General features: G+C 48.3%; 1 long non-coding RNA gene across 1 annotated transcript in view; it reads left to right on the forward strand.

Annotated features, from left to right (window-relative positions):
* LOC140409551 (uncharacterized) overlaps positions 1–18,699 on the forward strand; it is a 64,060-nt gene that overhangs the window by 15,442 nt on the left and 29,919 nt on the right. The gene's annotated exons all lie outside the window — the stretch shown is intronic.

Here is an 18,699-nt window from a genome sequence, read left to right on the forward strand (position 1 = left end):
GTCCTGTGGGACCTGCTGGTGATGGGGCAGGACCATCTGGCGTTCCCTGCCCCCAGCCAGTGCCACAGCCAGAGTGACCCCATGATCACAGCAGCGATAAGAGTAGCTCGGATGACAGCTCTCCATCCGAGACTCGAGTCTGAGGATGACAGTGATTTTCCATCACAGCTGTCTCCAACACCCTCAAACATCCCAGAGACAGTCACCTCGGTTGGGCACTTTAGTGAAGTGGCCCCTGAGACACTATCAGGTGCGCATCACACAGCTGATATGGTACAGCGGGTGGAGATAGAAACACCCGAGGGGGCGGACGGTCGGAGGCCAGGCCAACCCCAGGAACTAGCTGCCGTCCAGATGGGTTTCAGGCTTCTGGAACGAACAGTCCTATCAATCGTGGAGATGCACTCACAGAGCCAGGGACTACATGAGGGATTGTCGGGGATCATCCAGCACCTGCAGGTGCAGTTGGAGGAGTCCAACCGTGTGCAGCAACAGGAGGTGATGCCGACCATGTGAGCCACCCAGGCTTGCACTGCACGGGTGGCTCACATGGTCGGCATCACCTCCTGAGGCATTGGGGGCGACGGTTTCAGCTATGGATCAGCAATGTCCATTCTGTGCAGGCACTGGTTGAGGCCCAGGACAGGGTTGTCGTCTCACAGATAACTATATGACAGAGCCACCTCGACATCGCAGCGGCACTCCTGAGTGTGGCCCAGTCACAGCAGGCCATTGCTGGGAACGTCGACAGATTTGCACAGGCACTGGCCGACGTGGTGCAGACACAGAGGAAGGTGGCCCAGTCCCAGAAGGAGATGACACAGTCACCGACTGATGTGACACAGACCCAGAAGGTGGTGGGCACAGTCAATGGGTGATGTGATGCAGTCCCAGACTGCGATGGCCCACTCCGTGTTCCATGGCCGCGAGAGTGTGGACCCAGGTCGCGATCAGAGCCGGCCTCCATGGCTGGCATCGCCAGGTGGCAGGGGTGCCTGAGGGCATAGCTCTGCTCGCACCCCCGTCCCATGGAATAGCCAGGGGGCCATCGGACACTCTGAGGGCGGGGAAGGTGATGGGGCGCGTACCGGTGACCTCCGCAGTGGAGGTGACAGTACACCGCAGCACCGCGGACTCGCCTCCCCCCCCCCCCCCCCCTCCCCTGTCCCTAGTGCATCTGGTGGGCAGCAGGCAGAACAGTGCGGCACCATGCCACCTGGGACACCCGAGCACCAGCCGGGCCCATCCAGGCCTGGTCGCCCCAGAAAATGGCCGTCTATGGGGACGCAGGTCGCAGGGTGGGAATCACAGCAGGCCACTCCTTGGGCCACTCTGCAGGCCACAGCAGGCTCAACCATCTTGGGAACCACCTAGTCGTAGCTTTAGGGCTCATAATGCCAGAAATTTAGACACTAGTTAAGTTGGCACAGGTGCAAAGCACAGTTTAATTATAGGGGCTAGGGCACAAACCTGTAAATATTTGTTCATGTTAAACACCTGTTACCACTGTTACAACCTGTCTCAGTGCCCTGTCAGAAGGGTGTGAGAGATGGGCTGGGCTGGGCTGGCCAGAGCAGGGTAGGGGGGCCGGGGGTGAAATGGGTAGATGATATGGGTGGCTCGGGCTCCCCAGCCCCTCCCCTGGCCGTCTGTACCACCGTCACCCATGGGAATCGATGGGACCGTGTGATGGAATGGCCAGCTCGCATGCAGGAACATCCCAGGTGTGTATACCGTGGGCAGGATGAGACATTGTCAGATGATGTGGGGCACCAGAGCTGATCGCAGGCGGGCGATCATTATCTTCCATCCCATGGATCAGACCCAGTGTTACTGCCAACCCAGGGCCCACACCCCGTAGTGCGGCAGGTATGTATCACGGAGGAGGGTGGCTGGGGGGTGAGGCTGCATCCTCCTTGTCGGACAAAACCTGGTGTTCCTCCTCCACCACCAAATCGCCCCTCTGCTGTGCGATTTTGTGGAGGGCGCATTGGCCGCCACAATGAGTGCGACCCTCTCAGCATCATACTGAAGGGCCCCTCCAGAGCGGTCCTGGCACCTGAACCGCATCTTCCGGAGGCCAGAGCACTTTGATCATGCTCTTGGGCCGTTGTAGCGGGTCTCCGCGTCGGTCCGTGGCCACCGGATTAGCCACGACCGCAGTGGATAACCCCTGTTGCTCAGAAGCCAACCCCCCAGCTGAGGAGGCGTCTCAAACATGTCAGGAATTGCTGAATGTGCCAGGATGAAGGCGTCGTGCATACTGCCCGGGTATCAGGCGCAGAGGTAAATGATGCGCAGCTGATTGTCACACATCAGCGCATGTTCATTGAGTGGTACCCCTTTCGGTTGGTATAGTGCAACCCATCACCTGCAGGTGCTTGTAGGGTGACGGAAAAATCATCTATCACCCCCTGGACCCGGGGCATCTCTTCGATGGCGGCGAAACCTGCTGCCCAGGCATCCTGGTGGGCTCGGCCCACATTGAAATGGATATATTGAGCTCCCTGGGCATATAGGGCCTCCTTGATGGCAAGGATGCACCTGTGCACCGAGGTCTGTGAGACCCTGGACTGGTCCCCACTCGGTGCCTGGAAGGACCCCGTGGTGTAAATGTTCAGGGTGACCATCACCTGACGGCCACCAGGGGGGCAGGTCTCCTCCCCCATACTCTCACGGTGCTACGTGTGCATTCAAATGGCAGATATGTTGCACCGTTCCCCTGCGCAGCCGGAGTCTTCAACGGCTTGCCGGTTCCGGCAAGTCCTCGATGACAGATGGTGCCGTACACATGAGGCTTCATGCGGCACTTCCTTGGCATCTCCTCCTCCTCGGCCTGTTGGGTGGCTGGCTCTCCATCCCGGATGGCTGCACTGGGGTACGCTCTGCTGCTGCATGCTCTGCAGCTTCCTCTTCCTCCTCAAGCAGCGCCAGCTCGTACAATCACACTGCTCAAGGGTCTGGCTTAGCACAGGGCTAAATCACTGGCTTTTAAAGCAGACCAAGGGAGGCCAGCACAGTTCAATTCCCATACCAGCCTCCCCGAACAGGCGCCGGAATGTGGCGACTAAGGGCTTTTCACAGTAACTTTATTTGAAGTCTACTTGTGACAATAAGCGATTTTCATTTCATATTTTCATTTTCATTTCATCCCTGAGGGCTGCGGCGACTTGCAGAAAAGCCACCATTGTGGTTGAATCCCTATTGTCTGCAGGGATGAAAAGCCAACATGCTCGTCTCGTGCATATCCCTGTGCCCAAATAGGTGCAACGGGCTACATGGTGGCCCCGGTTGGCACTGCAGGCTCAGTCCCTGCATAAACCACCCCCATCCCCACACACCCTGGTCCTGTCAGTGGCCAGCTCCCTGTGGGCCTCTGGCCCTGGCACATATCCTTGATGCCAGAGGGACCATCAGGTGGCACTGCCCTTGGCCGGGGTATGCTCCATGGCCCCTGCCTGGCACCCCCGTAGGGGCTACTGTGGGCGTTACCCTGGGTAGGCCACCGGGGGGTGGTGGAGGGTGGGGACTCGCATACAGCCGGTATCACTCTGCAGAACCAGGAGTCAAGGTGGGTGTGCAGCCAGATGACTGCCTTGCAGGCCGAGGTAATGGCAGTCTTTGGATGGACATTGCCCCAGTCTCATGGGGGGATCACCCCAGCCACTCGGCCTGTTCCCCATCACCCTCCCATTCCCCAGCCCTGGCAAGGCCCCTCCACCCCAGCTAGCCCAGCCAGTGTCCGGCCCGGCAGCCTGCAGTCACTCCTCTGTGTCCTACCTCCTCTCTCTTTCCCTCAACAGCCACAACACCGGTTTCATGATTTAAAAAGCACACGTGAACCGCACCGTTGGGAACTCGGTCCATCGGAGGCGAAGAATCGCACAGGCCCCGGAGAATACCGGGGTCAGGCCCGCCAATGATACACAAACTGTGTTTACTGCTCATGCGTTCCGGACTACATTGACGGCGCTGTCAAAGCGACGGAGAATTGCAATTTGCCGTCAAATCGGCGTTGCCACGATTTTGGAGTTGGAACCTATTCTCTGCGCGTTTCCCGATTCCAGGGTCGGCCAATGGAAAATCCCGCCCCCAACTTCAAGAAGGTTATGAAGCTATTAACAATCCTAACAGATGTAATTAACTTCAATTCAATGTGGTATACAAAAATGAAATCAAATGAAATCCCATGTGCTCTGGGAAAATAATTTTGGCTGGTGTCCATAAACAGCAATGAAACCAAATTAAATGGAGAGATAGAGGTTAATCTTAAAATTGACAAGATTGCAATTAAGAACACAATCGGGAAAAACACTAAGGAGCATACCATGCTAATTTTAACAAAATTATTAATTTGAGCCAGTGTAAAATGACCTGAATGAGTTGGGCATATTCTTCAAGTAATTAGTTAAATTACTTTAGGGCTCTTCTGGTATTACTGTATTTGAAGTGTGACTAATTTCTATTTCTCAGCGTAAAGCAAAGACTTTTCAATCAGAAGGTTGAATAGTTAAATGGATTTCGACAATAGGGACTTTTGCTATTTCATACATTGCTTTAAAATGGGCGAAGTAAAAATAAAAACTAACCAATTTCTCTAGATTTCGAATTAGACAACTGGAGGCAGTTTCCTTGATATTTTATTGTCCTTAAAAATAGACATACAGGGGACCACTGGTGACATGATCGCTGGAACCATGGGAAATTCTCACTAGCAAGCAGTTAAAACTGGCATTTAGTTGGCATTACCTCTGCTGCGTTTCAGCAGCACATATCTTTGGAGGAGGAAGGTGGAATGTCACTGATTCCCTTCAGAGGAAGCCTCTATACCTGCTCTTCCAAACATGGAAACCCCCCATCTATAAATAGATCCCCAAACCGCTCACTGTTGCTCATTTTGTTAAAACAATGCAGAAAGAAAGATGTAGCTTTGGTAGCATCTGTGAGGATGATCAGCAGAAATAGGGAGTTTCCAGATCCCATAACCTTTGTTGAGGTGTTGGTGATGGGGATTGTTGGGAAGCCAGCCAACCCTTTCCTAAAAATTTGGAAGAAATCACAGAAAACATTAACTCGAGGAACTTCGCTTACAGGACCTGGTTGTAATGCCAAAAAGACCTCATTAGGGTTGTTAAGGTAAAATTCCTAGCACTCAAATCATTTGCCTTTTCTCTCACCTGAACCAACTACAGCCCCATCTTGCAGTACTCCCCTCCCCACCTTCTCATCAATTTTCTACAATCACTGCATCACAGTTCATTGAACGTCCATTTCCCCCTTCTCACAGACAATACATTTCAAATTTTCTGTACAATTGAGTCCCCTCATGTCATTCGACCCTGACAAGCACATTCTCAAAACAGCTCATTGCTCCTAAAATACTCTCTTGCATGAGAAAATTGCACACAACTTTAGAGAGCGTGCAGGAAGGAGCCTGAACTGTCCTTTGCAACCTTTTCTGATTGGAGAAACAGTCCCTGACCTGATATTCAGCCAATGGGTCATGACCCTGGAATGCTTTGATGGTTTTTTCACATCCTAACTCCTGTTTCCTTTATCACCTCAATCTCATTCCATCCAAACTGCAGAACAAACCAAAGCTGTTTTCAGCAGGCAGCCTTTCATGTCTCTCCGTCAACCCTAAACCCTTAATTTCAAAGAAGAACAGGTGATAATTGAAGACGAACAGGGCATTTCTAAAGGTGAGCAGCACCCAATCTGACCCTAGTAATCCACTATTCAGTGCAATTATGGATTATTTTCTGCCTCAATTCCAATTTCCCATTTGATCCCCATATTCCTTGATTTGCCGAAAGTTCAGGCCATGCTGATTTTTTAGTCCTCTGAAGTTTCTCTAATTCTTTATCTTTGCTTATATCAATTACCTTAAATTCCTCACGCCTTTGATATCCTCTTTTTATAGAAGGGAATGTGTGACTTTTACTGTGAAGATATCTGCAAAACAGTTGTTCAATGTCTCTGTCAGTTCCTCATCCCCCAAGATAATTTCTCCTGCCTCCATAAGGGCTCAATGTTTACTTTCACTATTCTCTTCCTTTTTTTCTTGTAACAGCTCTTACAATGTATTTTTAATTTCCTGGTAAGGTGACACATACTATTTTTTCCCCCTTTATCAAATTTTTGGTCATTCTTTTCTGGTTTCTAAAAATATTTCAATCCTCAGATTTATCACTATTCTTTGCAACATTAGAAGTTCTTTTAATCTAACGCCATGTTTATCTTCCTGAGTAAGGCACAGGTGTATCTTTCTCATTTAAAAAACAAATGTTTTAAAGGATTATTTTTGTTGAGCATTTTAAATAATTTCTTTAAAAGTTTCTTACTGTTTAATTACTGCCATAACATTTTGTCTTTACCCAATAAGCCTCAGCCATTCCCAAGTAATTGGCTTTCATTAAGTTTAAGTGTCTTATTTTAGACTCAAGTATATCACTCTTAAACATAATATGGAATTCAGATGTATAATGATCAGGTTTACCATCAGATCACTAATGGACCCTGCCTCATTGCAGTATCGTACATCAAAAATATTTTAGCTCCTAGTTGGTTCCGCAATATATTGTTTTAGGAAACAGTCCCTCAATGTACATAGTGGGGAATTCACTGTATGTCAAGGGGAGAGGTTGGATTTTCTCTTGTTGGAGATGATCATTGCCTGGCACTTCTGTGACACAAGTGTAAGTTATAACTTGTCAGCCCAAGCCTAGATGCTGTCCAGGTCTTCTTGCAAATTGGCATGGATTGCTTCAGTATCTGAGGAGTTGCAAATTGTACTGAACATTTTGCAATCATCACCAAACCTCGTCATTTCTGATCTTATGATGGTCAGAAGTTCATTCATGAAGCAGGCAAAGATGGTTGGGCCTCGGACATCACCCTGAGAAACTCTGTAATAATGTCCTGGGACTGAGATACATATAATACATTGTGTTTACCAATTTCTTACATTCATCACAGTTACAGATTGCGGTTGAGTATAATTCTGTTGCTGCTGATAGCCCATAGCGACACATGGATGTCCAGTCTTGAGTTTCTAGATCTATTCAAAATCTATCTTATTTAGCATGGTGCAGATACAATATGACAGCGGGAATCCTCAATATGAAATTGGGTTTTGTTTCCACCTACCGCAGACCCAGTTTAACAGCTACATACATCCTTTAGGACTCAAACAAGTTGGTCAGTAGTGGTGCTACTGAGCTAATCTTGGTGGTCCAGAGTACATTCTGTGTCATTTTGATCAGAGTGCTTCTTTCAAATCACTACCTTATTCCTTTCCAGTCTTCTGCTTGAACAGCCTCCTGCAATATTGGGCTGAGTTCTCCATCAGCCGACGCCAGAATCGGGAAATATGATTGGGCGGAGAAATCAGCATGAGGCAATAATCGAGGTTGGCACCAGGCGCCCGATGGAATGCCATGCTCGGGTGCCTCGACAGCAGCGTGAATGCATTCTACACCTTATGTACAGTAAACGCCATTGGCATATCATTAACAGGCCCATCCCGGTATTCTCCGGGGCTTTGCTATGCTCCCCTTCCGCCAGGCGGAATTACCGACTGCGAGGTTCACTTGTTGTTTTAAAAATTGGGAAACGGGTGCAGTGGCTGTTGAGGGAGAGAGCAGAGGCACGACTGTGGGCTACTAGTTCTGCCGCTGGCATGGCTGCCTGAAGGGGGGGGTCATCTGCCAGGGCTGCCTGATGGGGACGGGTCGTCTACTAGGGCTGCCTGACTGTGAGGGGTCATCTGCCGGGGCCGGGGGGAGTGACCAGGGGATAGGCCGTGGTGTCCATGCATAGGCTGGCATTGCCGCGACCTGCAAGGTAGCCATCCTGCTGTGCACACCAGTGACTGCCCACCGTGACCTGTGGTTGCATAGAGCCACCTCAACCAACCCCTCAATCCACCCTGACTCCTCACTCCACTCCGATCCCTCCCTCCTCCACTTCATCAGGTGTGCTCTGTGTACTACTTTAGCTGTATCAGCCCAAGCCTCGTGCACGAGGTTGAGGTGTTCACCCTCCTCAGCGCTTCACACCACAACCTCTCCTCCAGCGCCATCCCCAGTTCTTCCTCCCACTTAGCCTTCAGTCCCTCCATGATGTCTTATCCTTTTACAAAATTCTCCCATAGATCGCCGAGGTGACAATACCCCCCCCTCCAACCCCATCACCGGCAACACCATCTCCACCAAAGATGAGGGCCGTGCCACCGGAAAAGTCGGGGGAACCTTTTTTGCTATATCCCGCACCTTTATGTACCTGAAAACCTAGCCTGTGGGAACCCAAACTTCTCCCGCAGCCCCTCCGAACTCACAAATCGCCCCTTAAAATTAAGTCCTTAATTTCCATCCCATTGCTCCTCCCATCCCGAAACCAGCCTCCCTGGCTCAAACTCATGGTTCCCTTGGATCGGCATCAACTTCGACCTCACCCACAACCTAAAGTGCTGTCGAAATTGCCTCCATGTAATGGGTGGTGCAGGAGAGGTCGGTGTGGGAACAGATGGAGGCCGCCTCATGTAAGGGCACGAGTTTGGGGGCACTGTTAACGGCACCTCTGCCGTTCTCGCCAGCCAGGTACTCCACATGCCTGGTAGTGGTGGCAGTGCCGAGGGTGTGGGGGGCAGTGGCGACAGCACATGGGGCTGGAGAGGGCACCGGTGTGGGCACCGATATGTGGCAATCACCAGTTTGCCCGGGTGGGGGGCGGCTAGATGAGGGGTTTCGGGGGTGGCAGCAAATGGGGATCGAGCAGTTTGGGGATCTATTTATAGATGGGGGCTTTCCATGTTTGGAAGAGCGGGAGGAGGAGTATGAGCTGCCCAGAAGTAATGGGTTTCGCTACTTTCAGGTGAGGGACTTTGTGCGGAGGCAGGTATTGAATTTCCTGCACCTACCGCACCAATTAAGGGACAATTTAGCGTGGCCAATTCACCTATAGCCTGCAGATCTTTGGGTTGTGGGGTCGAAACCCATGCAAACACGGGGAGCATGTGCAAACTCCACACGGACAGTAACCCAGAGCGGGATCGAACCTGGAACCCCGGCGCCGTGAGGCAGCAGGGCTAACCCACTGCGCCACCGTGCTGCCCCATGGCTGGGTTTCTGAGGCTGGGGAAGATCAGGTTCGCCCTGAAGGGATCGATGCTAGGGTTCACTCGGAGGTGGCAGCTGTTTATCGACTTCTTTCGGGAAAATTAAGCTGTCAGTGGGGGGGGGGGGGGGGGGGGGGGGGGTAAAAAGGGGAGGAATGGGGAGTTGGGTAGGGTGGTGAAAGGTTGGTGGGGAATTGGATTGGTAGGTTGTTTATGTAAGCCATGTTGGTTGGGTTTTGTTGTTGGTTTGGTGTATGGTTGCTCATTTTGTTAAAATTATAATACAAATGCCTTCATAAAAATATTTTTCAAAAAAAGAAGAAACTGCCTCCATATTTTCAGCGTGGCCACCACCACCGAGCTCCCCGAATATTTCTCTGGGGCAAACGGAAGCAGCGCCACTGCCAGCACCCGCAGCCCGACCCTTACAATTGCCTTCCTCCATCCTCACCTATAAAGCCACCATCTCCATGCTCCAAGCCCGCACCTTCTCCCTGTTCACCGCTTAATAATAGTGCAACAGGTTCGGACAAGCCAGACCCCTGACTGTCACCCCTCTCTGAAGTATCGTCCTCCTAATCCTTGCTACCTTACCTGCCCACAGAAACAACAAAGCCAACCTATCCACCTCCATACAAAAACGATTTGGGCAAAAAGTAGGCACTGAAATAAAAATTAAAAACACAGCAAAACGTTCATCCTAACCGCCTACACCCAACCTGCCAACAATAGGTGAAGGCTATCCTACCTCAGTAAATTTGCCTTGACCCTGCCCTCCAGACTTGTAAAGTTCAATTTACAGAGCCATACCCCATGTCCCAAACCATCTGTACTCCCAGATACCTAAAGTGGGTTGTTGCACCTCAAATGGCAAACCCCACCATGACTCCCACCCCTGGAGAAGACACCACAAAACACTTACTTATTCCCGAATTTAACGTGAAGCCTGAAAACGCCCATTTCTCCTAAGCAGTTCCAGTGGCACAGTGGTTAGCACTGCTGCCTCACAGCTCCAGGGACCCGGATTCAATTCCAGCCCCGGGTGACTGTGTAGAGTTTGCACTTTCTCCCCATGCCTGCGTGGGTTCCCTCCGGGTGCTCCGGTTTCCTCCCATAGTCCAAAGATGTGTGGGTCAAGTGGACTGGCCATGTTAAATTGTCCCTTAGGTGGGGTTATGGGGTTACAAGGTGTAATGACTTAGACCAGGCCTTTGAGATTAGCCAATTTAAATATGTGTAGGAAACCTCTTCTTTGTATATAACAGGGAGTGTCAGATCCTCTGCACTTCCAGTGTAGACAGCAAGCTGAATGGACATGGTCGTACTGCTGTTGGTTTTGTTAATAAAAGGGTTTCTGGTTAAGGGATTTCTGGTTAAGGTTCGATTTCGGCTTGGGTCATTGTCTGTGTGGAGTCTGCACGTCCTCCCCGTGTCTGCGTGGGTTTCCTCCGGGTGCTCCGGTTTCCTCCCACAGTCCAAAGATGTGCGGGTTAGGTGAATTGGCCAATGATAAATTGCCCTTAATGTCCAAATTGCCCTTGGTGTTGGGTGGAGGTGTTGGGTTTGGGTGGGGTGCTCTTTCCGGGGGCTGGTGCAGACTCGGGGGGCCGGGTGGCCTCCTTCTGCACTGTGGATTCAATGATAATCTATGATTAATCTAGGACAAAGGTTCGGCACAACATCGTGGGCCGAAGGGCCTGTTCTGTGCTGTATTTTCTATGTTCTATGTTCTATGCCTCCATGGACTTATTACACAGGAATAAGGTGGGGGATTGGGCCGAAGTAGGGTGCTCTTTCAGATGGTCAGTAGACTTGAAGGGCCGAATGGTTTCCCTCTGTACTGTAGGAATTCTATGTATTATATCCCTCAATGAAGTGCTCAGGTTGGAGATATGCAGCAACAGATCATCAGCATACAGAAACACCTTATGCTCCAGCCTCCCTCCACCTCACTATCCCCCTCCATTTATCTGAGCACTTCAGAGCTAAGGCCAAGGCTCTATTTCCAGCGCAAACAGAAGGGGGGATTTGGGCACCCCTGTCTCCTTGCCCTATGCAACAGAAACTACCCTGAATTCATCTAATTTGTACGCACACATCGGATCTTAATGCAACAATTTCACCCATGCCACAAACCTAGGCCAAATCCCAAACCAAAGCCAACATCGAAAACAAATAGCTCCATTCCATACAATCAAATGCCTGTTCCGCATCCAGCGCGACCACCACTTCAATTCCCTCCTTTCTGCCAGAGATGACACCACATTCAACAGAAGCCGCACATTTGACGACAACTATCTCCTTTCTGAACTTCGTCTGATCCTCTCCAATCACCTTCGGGAGGCACTCCTCCAACCTGAGGACCAGCACCTTCGGCAAAATCTTGGCATCCACATTGAACAGAGATATTGGCTTATACGATCCATACTCCACTGGGTCCTTTGTAAGCAGTAATGAAATGGATGCTTGTCCCATTGTCCCTGGCAGTGCCCGTTTAACCACCGCGTCCTCAAACATAGTCACCAACAGCGGGCCAACTTATCCATAAACCTTTTATAAAACGCTACTGGGCAACCAGCCAGTCCTGGTGCCTTACCAATTTGCATCTTCCCTATCACCACCCACACTTCTTGCACCCCCACTGGCTCCTCCAACCCTGCCGTCTCCTCTCTCCTATTCAGGACACTCCAACCGCCCCAAAATCTCCCTCGTGTCGGAGTCGAAGCTCATTTGCCTTGGTTTCGGTCAGACCAACTGGTGAGCCCTGTCCAACTCAGAGGGATGGGTCCTCCTCCTCCCCCATCAACTTGTCGAACACCTCCGTTAGCCTCCGGCCCTCCAGCCCCTCAGGCAGCCCCACAATCCTTAGAATCTGCCTTTGTGACCTGTTCTCCAGGTCCTCCACTTTGGCTCTCAGCTCTTTGTTACTCTCCACCACTCTCCGCAGTTCTTCATCCTTTGAGGTGAACTGGTCACTGTGTGTCGACAATGCCTCTTCCAGCCGTTTCAACACCTCTCCTTACTCCCGCACCTCCGTCAACACCTTTGCCAAAGCCTCCTTCATTGGGGCAAGAGTCTCATCCACCTACTCCTTGAGCGAGGTCATCATACCCTTGCGATGCTTGTCAAAGTGCTTAGAAAACAGCTGCTCAAACTCCTCTGCCATAATTTTGATCAGTTTATCCACCGTAATAGGTGCGGCCCCAATCGGCAAGCCTCCATTGCCATCTTTCCTCCTGCTGAACTCCCTTCCACACTCGCCGACAGACGTTCGCTCGCTCGCCCCCCTATTTCTCCAGATCCTTTTACTGGGTTTTTGACATTCTTTGATTGCATTTGACTTTCCAACAATTAATCATACAGACTTCTCCCAAAACTGGGTGCGAAAGGCAAAAAAAACAAAAGCTCTAGCAGAAGCCACCCACCGTGGACCTCCAGCAACATGTCACCACTGAAAGCCCTCATGCATGATTTAAATTCTCATATAGACTGAACAAATTCAGGTTGGCAAAGGTAGCCTGGAACATGAGTTCATAGAGTGCATTCAGGACCATTTCTTAGAGCAGTATGTTCTGGTGCCAATCAAGAAGCAGGTTATTTTAGCACTAGGATTGTGCAATGAGACAGAATTAATGAATAACCTAATTGTAAAGGAGCCTCGGGGTAAAATTTCACTTTCAGTTTGAGGGTGAGACACGTGGGTTGAAGACTAGTGTCTTAAATTTAAATAAAACAGGGTATAAAGGACAAAGTTAGTGAAAGCAAACTGGGAAAATAGATTAAAGAGGTGAAATACCAGTGACTGGGGGTGGCATTATTAATTAGAGATAGTATAACAGCTGCAGAAAGGCAGTTCGAGGAGTATCACCCTATTGAGGGAGTATGGGTTGAAGTCAGAAATAGGAAAGGAGCAGTCACCTTGTTAGGAGTTTTCTATAGGCCCCCCCAATAGTAGCAGAGATGTGGAGGAACAGATTGGGAAACAGATTTTGGAAAGGTGCAGAAGTCATAGGGTAGTAGTCATGGGCGACTTTAACTTCCCAAATATTGAGTGGAAACTCTTTAGATCAAATAGTTTGGATGGGGTGGTGTTTGTGCAGTGTGTCCAGGAAGCTTTTCTAACACAGTATGTAGATTGTGCGACCAGAGGAGGGGCAATATTGGATTTAGTATTGGGTAATGAGCCAGGGCAAGTGATAGATTTGTTAGTGGGGGAGCATTTTGGAGATAGTGACCACAATTCTGTGACTTTCACTTTAGTAATGGAGAGGGATAGGTACGTGAAACAGGGCAAGGTTTACAATTAGGGGAAGGGTAAATACGATGTTGTCAGACAAGAATTGAAGTGCATAAGTTGGGAACATAGGCTGGCAGGGAAGGACACAAGTGAAATGTGGAACTTGTTCAAGGAACAGGTGCTACGTGTCCTTGATATGTATGTCCCTGTCAGGCAGGGAAGAGATGGTCGAGTGAGGGAACCATGGTTGACAAGAGAGGTTGAATGTCTTGTTAAGAGGAAAAAGGTGACTTATGTAAGGCTGAGGAAACAAGGTTCAGACAGGGCATTGGAGGGATACAAGATAGCCAGGAGGGAACTGAAGAAAGGGATTAGGAGAGCTAAGAGAGGGCATGAACAATCTTTGGCGGGTAGGATCAAGGAAAACCCCAAGGCCTTTTACACATATGTGAGAAATATGAGAATGACTAGAGCGAGGGTAGGTCTGATCAAGGACAGTAGCGGGAGATTGTGTATTGAGTCTGAAGAGATAGGAGAGGTCTTGAACGAGTACGTTTCTTCTGTATTTACAAATGAGAGGGGCGATACTGTTGGAGAGGACAGTGTGAAACAGATTGGTAAGCTCGAGGAAATACTTGTTAGGAAGGAAGATGTGTTGGACATTTTGAAAAACTTGAGGATAGACAGGTCCCCCGGGCCTGACGGGATATATCCAAGGATTCTATGGGAAGCAAGAGATGAAATTGCAGAGCCATTGGCAATGATCTTTTCGTCCTCACTGTCAACAGGGGTGGTACCAGGGGATTGGAGAGTGGCGAATGTCATGCCCCTGTTCAAAAAAGGGACTAGAGATAACCCTGGGAATTACAGGCCAGTTAGTCTTACTTCGGTGGTAGGCAAAGTAATGGAAAGGGTGCTGAAGGATAGGATTTCTGAGCATCTGGAAAGACACTGCTTGATTAGGGATAGTCAGCACGGATTTGTGAGGGGTAGGTCTTGCCTTACAAATCTTATTGAATTCTTTGAGGAGGTGACCAAGCATGTGGATGAAGGTAAAGCAGTGGATGTAGTGTACATGGATTTTAGTAAGGCATTTGATAAAGATCCCCATGGTAGGCTTCTGTAGAAAGTAAGGAGGCATGGGATAGTGGGAAATTTGGCCAGTTGGATAACGAACTGGCTAACCGATAGAAGTCAGAGAGTGGTGGTGGATGGCAAATATTCAGCCTGGATCCCAGTTACCAGTGGCGTACCGCAGGGATCAGTTCTGGGTCCTCTGCTGTTTGTGATTTTCATTAATGACTTGGATGAGGGAGTTGAAGGGTGGGTCAGTAAATTTGCAGACGATACGAAGATTGGTGGAGTTGTGGATAGTAAGGAGGGCTGTTGTCGGCTGCAAAGAGACATAGATAGGATGCAGAGCTGGGCTGAGAAGTGGCAGATGGAGTTTAACCCTGAAAAGTGTGAGGTTGTCCATTTTGGAAGGACAAATATGAATGCGGAATACAGGGTTAACGGTAGAGTTCTTGGCAATGTGGAGGAGCAGAGAGTTCTTGGGGTCTATGTTCATACATCTTTGAAAGTTGCCACTCAAGTGGATAGAGCTGTGAAGAAGGCCTCTGGTGTGCTCGCGTTCATTAACAGAGGGATTGAATTTAAGAGCCGTGAGGTGATGATGCAGCTGTACAAAACTTTGGTAAGGCCACATTTGGAGTACTGTGTACAGTTCTGGTCGCCTCATTTTAGGAAGGATGTGGAAGCTTTGGAAAAGGTGCCAAGAAGATTTACCAGGATGTTGCCTGGAATGGAGAGTAGGTCTTACGAGGAAAGGTTGAGGGTGCTAGGCCTTTTCTCATTAGAACGGAGAAGGATGAGGGGCGACTTGGTAGAGGTTTTTAAGATGATCAGGGGAATAGATAGAGTAGACAGTCAGAGACTTTTTCCCCGGGTGGAACAAACCATTACAAGGGGACATAATTTCAAGGTGACAGGTGGAAGATATAGGAGGGATATCAGAGGTAGGTTCTTTACCCAGAGAGTAGTGGGGCATGGAATGCACTGCCTGTGGAAGTAGTTGAGTCGGAAACATTAGGGACCTTCAAGCAGCTATTGGATAGGTACATGGATTACAGTAAAATGATAGTGTAGATTTATTTGTTCTCAAGGGCAGCACGGTAGCATTGTGGATCGCACAATTGCTTCACAGCTCCAGGGTCCCAGGTTCGATTCCGGCTTGGGTCACTGTCTGTGCGGAGTCTGCACGTCCTCCCCGTGTCTGCGTGGGTTTCCTCCGGGTGCTCCAGTTTCCTCCCACAGCCCAAAGATGTGCGGGTTAGGTGAATTGGCCAATGATAAATTGCCCTTAATGTCCAAATTGCCCTTGGTGTTGGGTGGAAGTGTTGAGTTTGGGTAGGGTGCTCTTTCCCAGAGCCGGTGCAGACTCGAAGGGCCGAATGGCCTCCTTCTGCACTGTAAATTCAATGATAATCTATGATTAATCTAGGACAAAGGTTCGGCACAACATCGTGGGCCGAAGGGCCTGTTCTTGTGCTGTATTTTTCTATGTTCTATGTTCTATGACTGAGAGTCCAGCAAAGCAACATTCTGCTGAGAAAGGAAGACTCAATGAAAAGGACGCACAATCTGTGGCCAACTAACAAAGTTAAGGATAGTTAAATTAAAAAGAGTGTACAATATGCGATGATTAGTGGTAGGTCAAATAATTGGGCAGATTTTAGAAACTAGCAAAGAATGAATAAACAAACGGCAAGGTCATTTAGAATATGAGAGAAAGCGAACTAAAAATATAAAAACAGACAGTAAGAGTTTTTACAATATTTAAAAAAGAAAAGAGTAACTCAAGTGAGTGAGTGTTGGTCCCTGAGAGGGTGAGATTGGAGAATTAATAATGGAAAACAAGGAAAAGTTGAGAAGCTATTTTGTGTCCATTTTACTGCAGAAGACTCAAAAATCGATCCCAAGAATATTTGAAAATCAAGAAGTAAAAGAGAGGGGGAAAACTCAAAACCAGCACAATAATAAAGGAAAAGATACTGGGAAAACTATTATAACTATCGGCTGACAATTTTCTTTGGACCCGATGGCTTGCATCCTGAAACAAATGCCTGCAGAGAAAGGAGATGCAATGGTTGTGATCTTCCAAAATTATTTAGATTCTGGAAAGGCCCCAGTGGATTGGAAAATCACTACTATAAGGCCTTTATTCAAAAAAAGGGTGGAAACAGAAACCAGAAAAAATAGGTGAATTAGCCTAACATCTGCACTATGGAAAATGTAGAATCCATTATTAAGGAGATAATAGCAGGATATTAAGAAAGCCATAATACATTCAGACAAAGAACAAAGAAAAGTACAGCACAGGAACAGGCCCTTCGGCCCTCCAAGCCTATGCCGATCATGATGTCCTAACTAAAAAACAAAGAGAACAAAGAAAAGTACAGCACAGGAATCGTAGGTGGTTTTGTGAAAGGGAATCATGTTTGACTAATTTATTAGTATTCCTTGAGGAAGTAACAGCAAGGTGGATTTCAAAAGGCATTTGATAAGCTGCCACATCAAAGATTATGATTCAAAATAAGAGCTTGTGGTGCAGGGGGATACATATAACATGAATAAATAGCTAACAGGAAGCAGAGAGCCAAGATAAATGGGATATTTTCAGGTTGGCAGGCCGTTACTAGTGGAGTGCCACAGGAATCCGTGCTGGAGTCTCAACTATATACAATCAGTATAAAGGTTTGGATGAAGAGGCTAATTGCATGGTAACTAAATTTGCTGATGACACAAGGAAAGGTAGGAACATAAGCTGTCATGAAGACATAAAAGGTGATTTTGATAAGTTATGTGCAGGTAGATATTTGACAGATGGAGTATCTGAACCTATCCAATTTGGTAGAAGGAATAGAAAAGCAGCATATTACTTGAATGGAGAAAAACTGCAGGACTCTATGATATAGAAGATCTGGGTATCCTGGAACATGAATCACAGAAAAAGCATGCAGATTCAGTAACTAATTAGGAAGTCAAATGGAATGTTAGCAAGGGGAGTTGAGTATAAAATGAGGAAATTATTGATACAACTGCACACAGCATTAGTTAGATCACATCTAGAGTACTGAGTACATTGTTGGTGTCCTTACTTAAGAAGGGATATAATTATAATAGAGGCAGTTCAGAGAAGGTTCACTTGACTTATTCCTGGGATGAAGGGATTACCTTGTGAGAAAACTTTGAGCAGGTTGGGCCTATACACCTTGGAGTTTAGATGAATGAGAGGTAATCTTATTGAATATAAGGTCCTGAGGGGTCTTGGTAGGTTGAATGCTGAGAGCATGTTTTCCCTTATAAGGGAGCCCAGAACCAGGTGACAAAACTTTAAAAAATGAGGGGTGCCGTTGACTTTCCCACTGTTGAGAATATCCCATGGTGATGAGATTATGTCAGGCTCCCCTCCCAACGCCTTCTGCCACCATTTTACAAGTCCTCCCACCTCCCCTCCCCGTCTCTGGAGGGCTGATTAAATCCAGTTCTTGTTGTCCTATCAGGACGATATGCATGTTCAACTCTCATCTACTCCACCAGTACGCTAGTCAACGTGAATTTAGAACATGTTATTTTATGTAGCGGGATTATTTGAATTCAAGGGAATGAAAATTGGGTGATTTTTACAATGGCGTACTCCATGGATCATGCATAAACATCAACATTTAAAATTGTCTCAAGTTATTACTTTCAATGTGCCTGTATGGTGGAATGTGGCTGGCAAATGGCACTCATAAGTTAGATACTGGATTTATACTGAGAAATATAGTCATGGCTGCAGTGTATATCATCTACAAGATGCACTGCAACAAACTGTCAAGGCTTCTTTGACAGCACGTTCCAAACCCATAACCTCTACCACCCAGAAGAACAAGGACAACAGGTGCATGGGAATGTCATGATATGGGTTTGTTCTTTTGCAGTGGTGGTGGCTCATTGATGAAATCTTCAGCGTGTATGTTTAAACATACAATCTGAAGGTCTATAGGGAGACTTTAAATATTTACAATTCCACGGTATGGTCGTGCATGGCGGTGTTCCACCATGCAAACTAACTGCTTGCAGAATGCTCTCCAGATTATTCTCTAAGAATTTCTTACCATGTGACTGCATACATCAAATATGGGTGATGTCCCATTCCCCCCCCCCGCCCCCCCCCCCCCCTCCACCCGATTGGCTGCGTGCCCGAGGATCTGACCGCGCGGATCTCAACCACGGCCACCTACAAGATACCTCCCCCGGTGTCCGATCCCCCCAGCCCCCCCACCAAGGTGGCCACGGT

This window comes from Scyliorhinus torazame, chromosome 3 (genome assembly GCF_047496885.1).
Source record: "Scyliorhinus torazame isolate Kashiwa2021f chromosome 3, sScyTor2.1, whole genome shotgun sequence".
Taxonomy (NCBI): domain Eukaryota; kingdom Metazoa; phylum Chordata; class Chondrichthyes; order Carcharhiniformes; family Scyliorhinidae; genus Scyliorhinus; species Scyliorhinus torazame.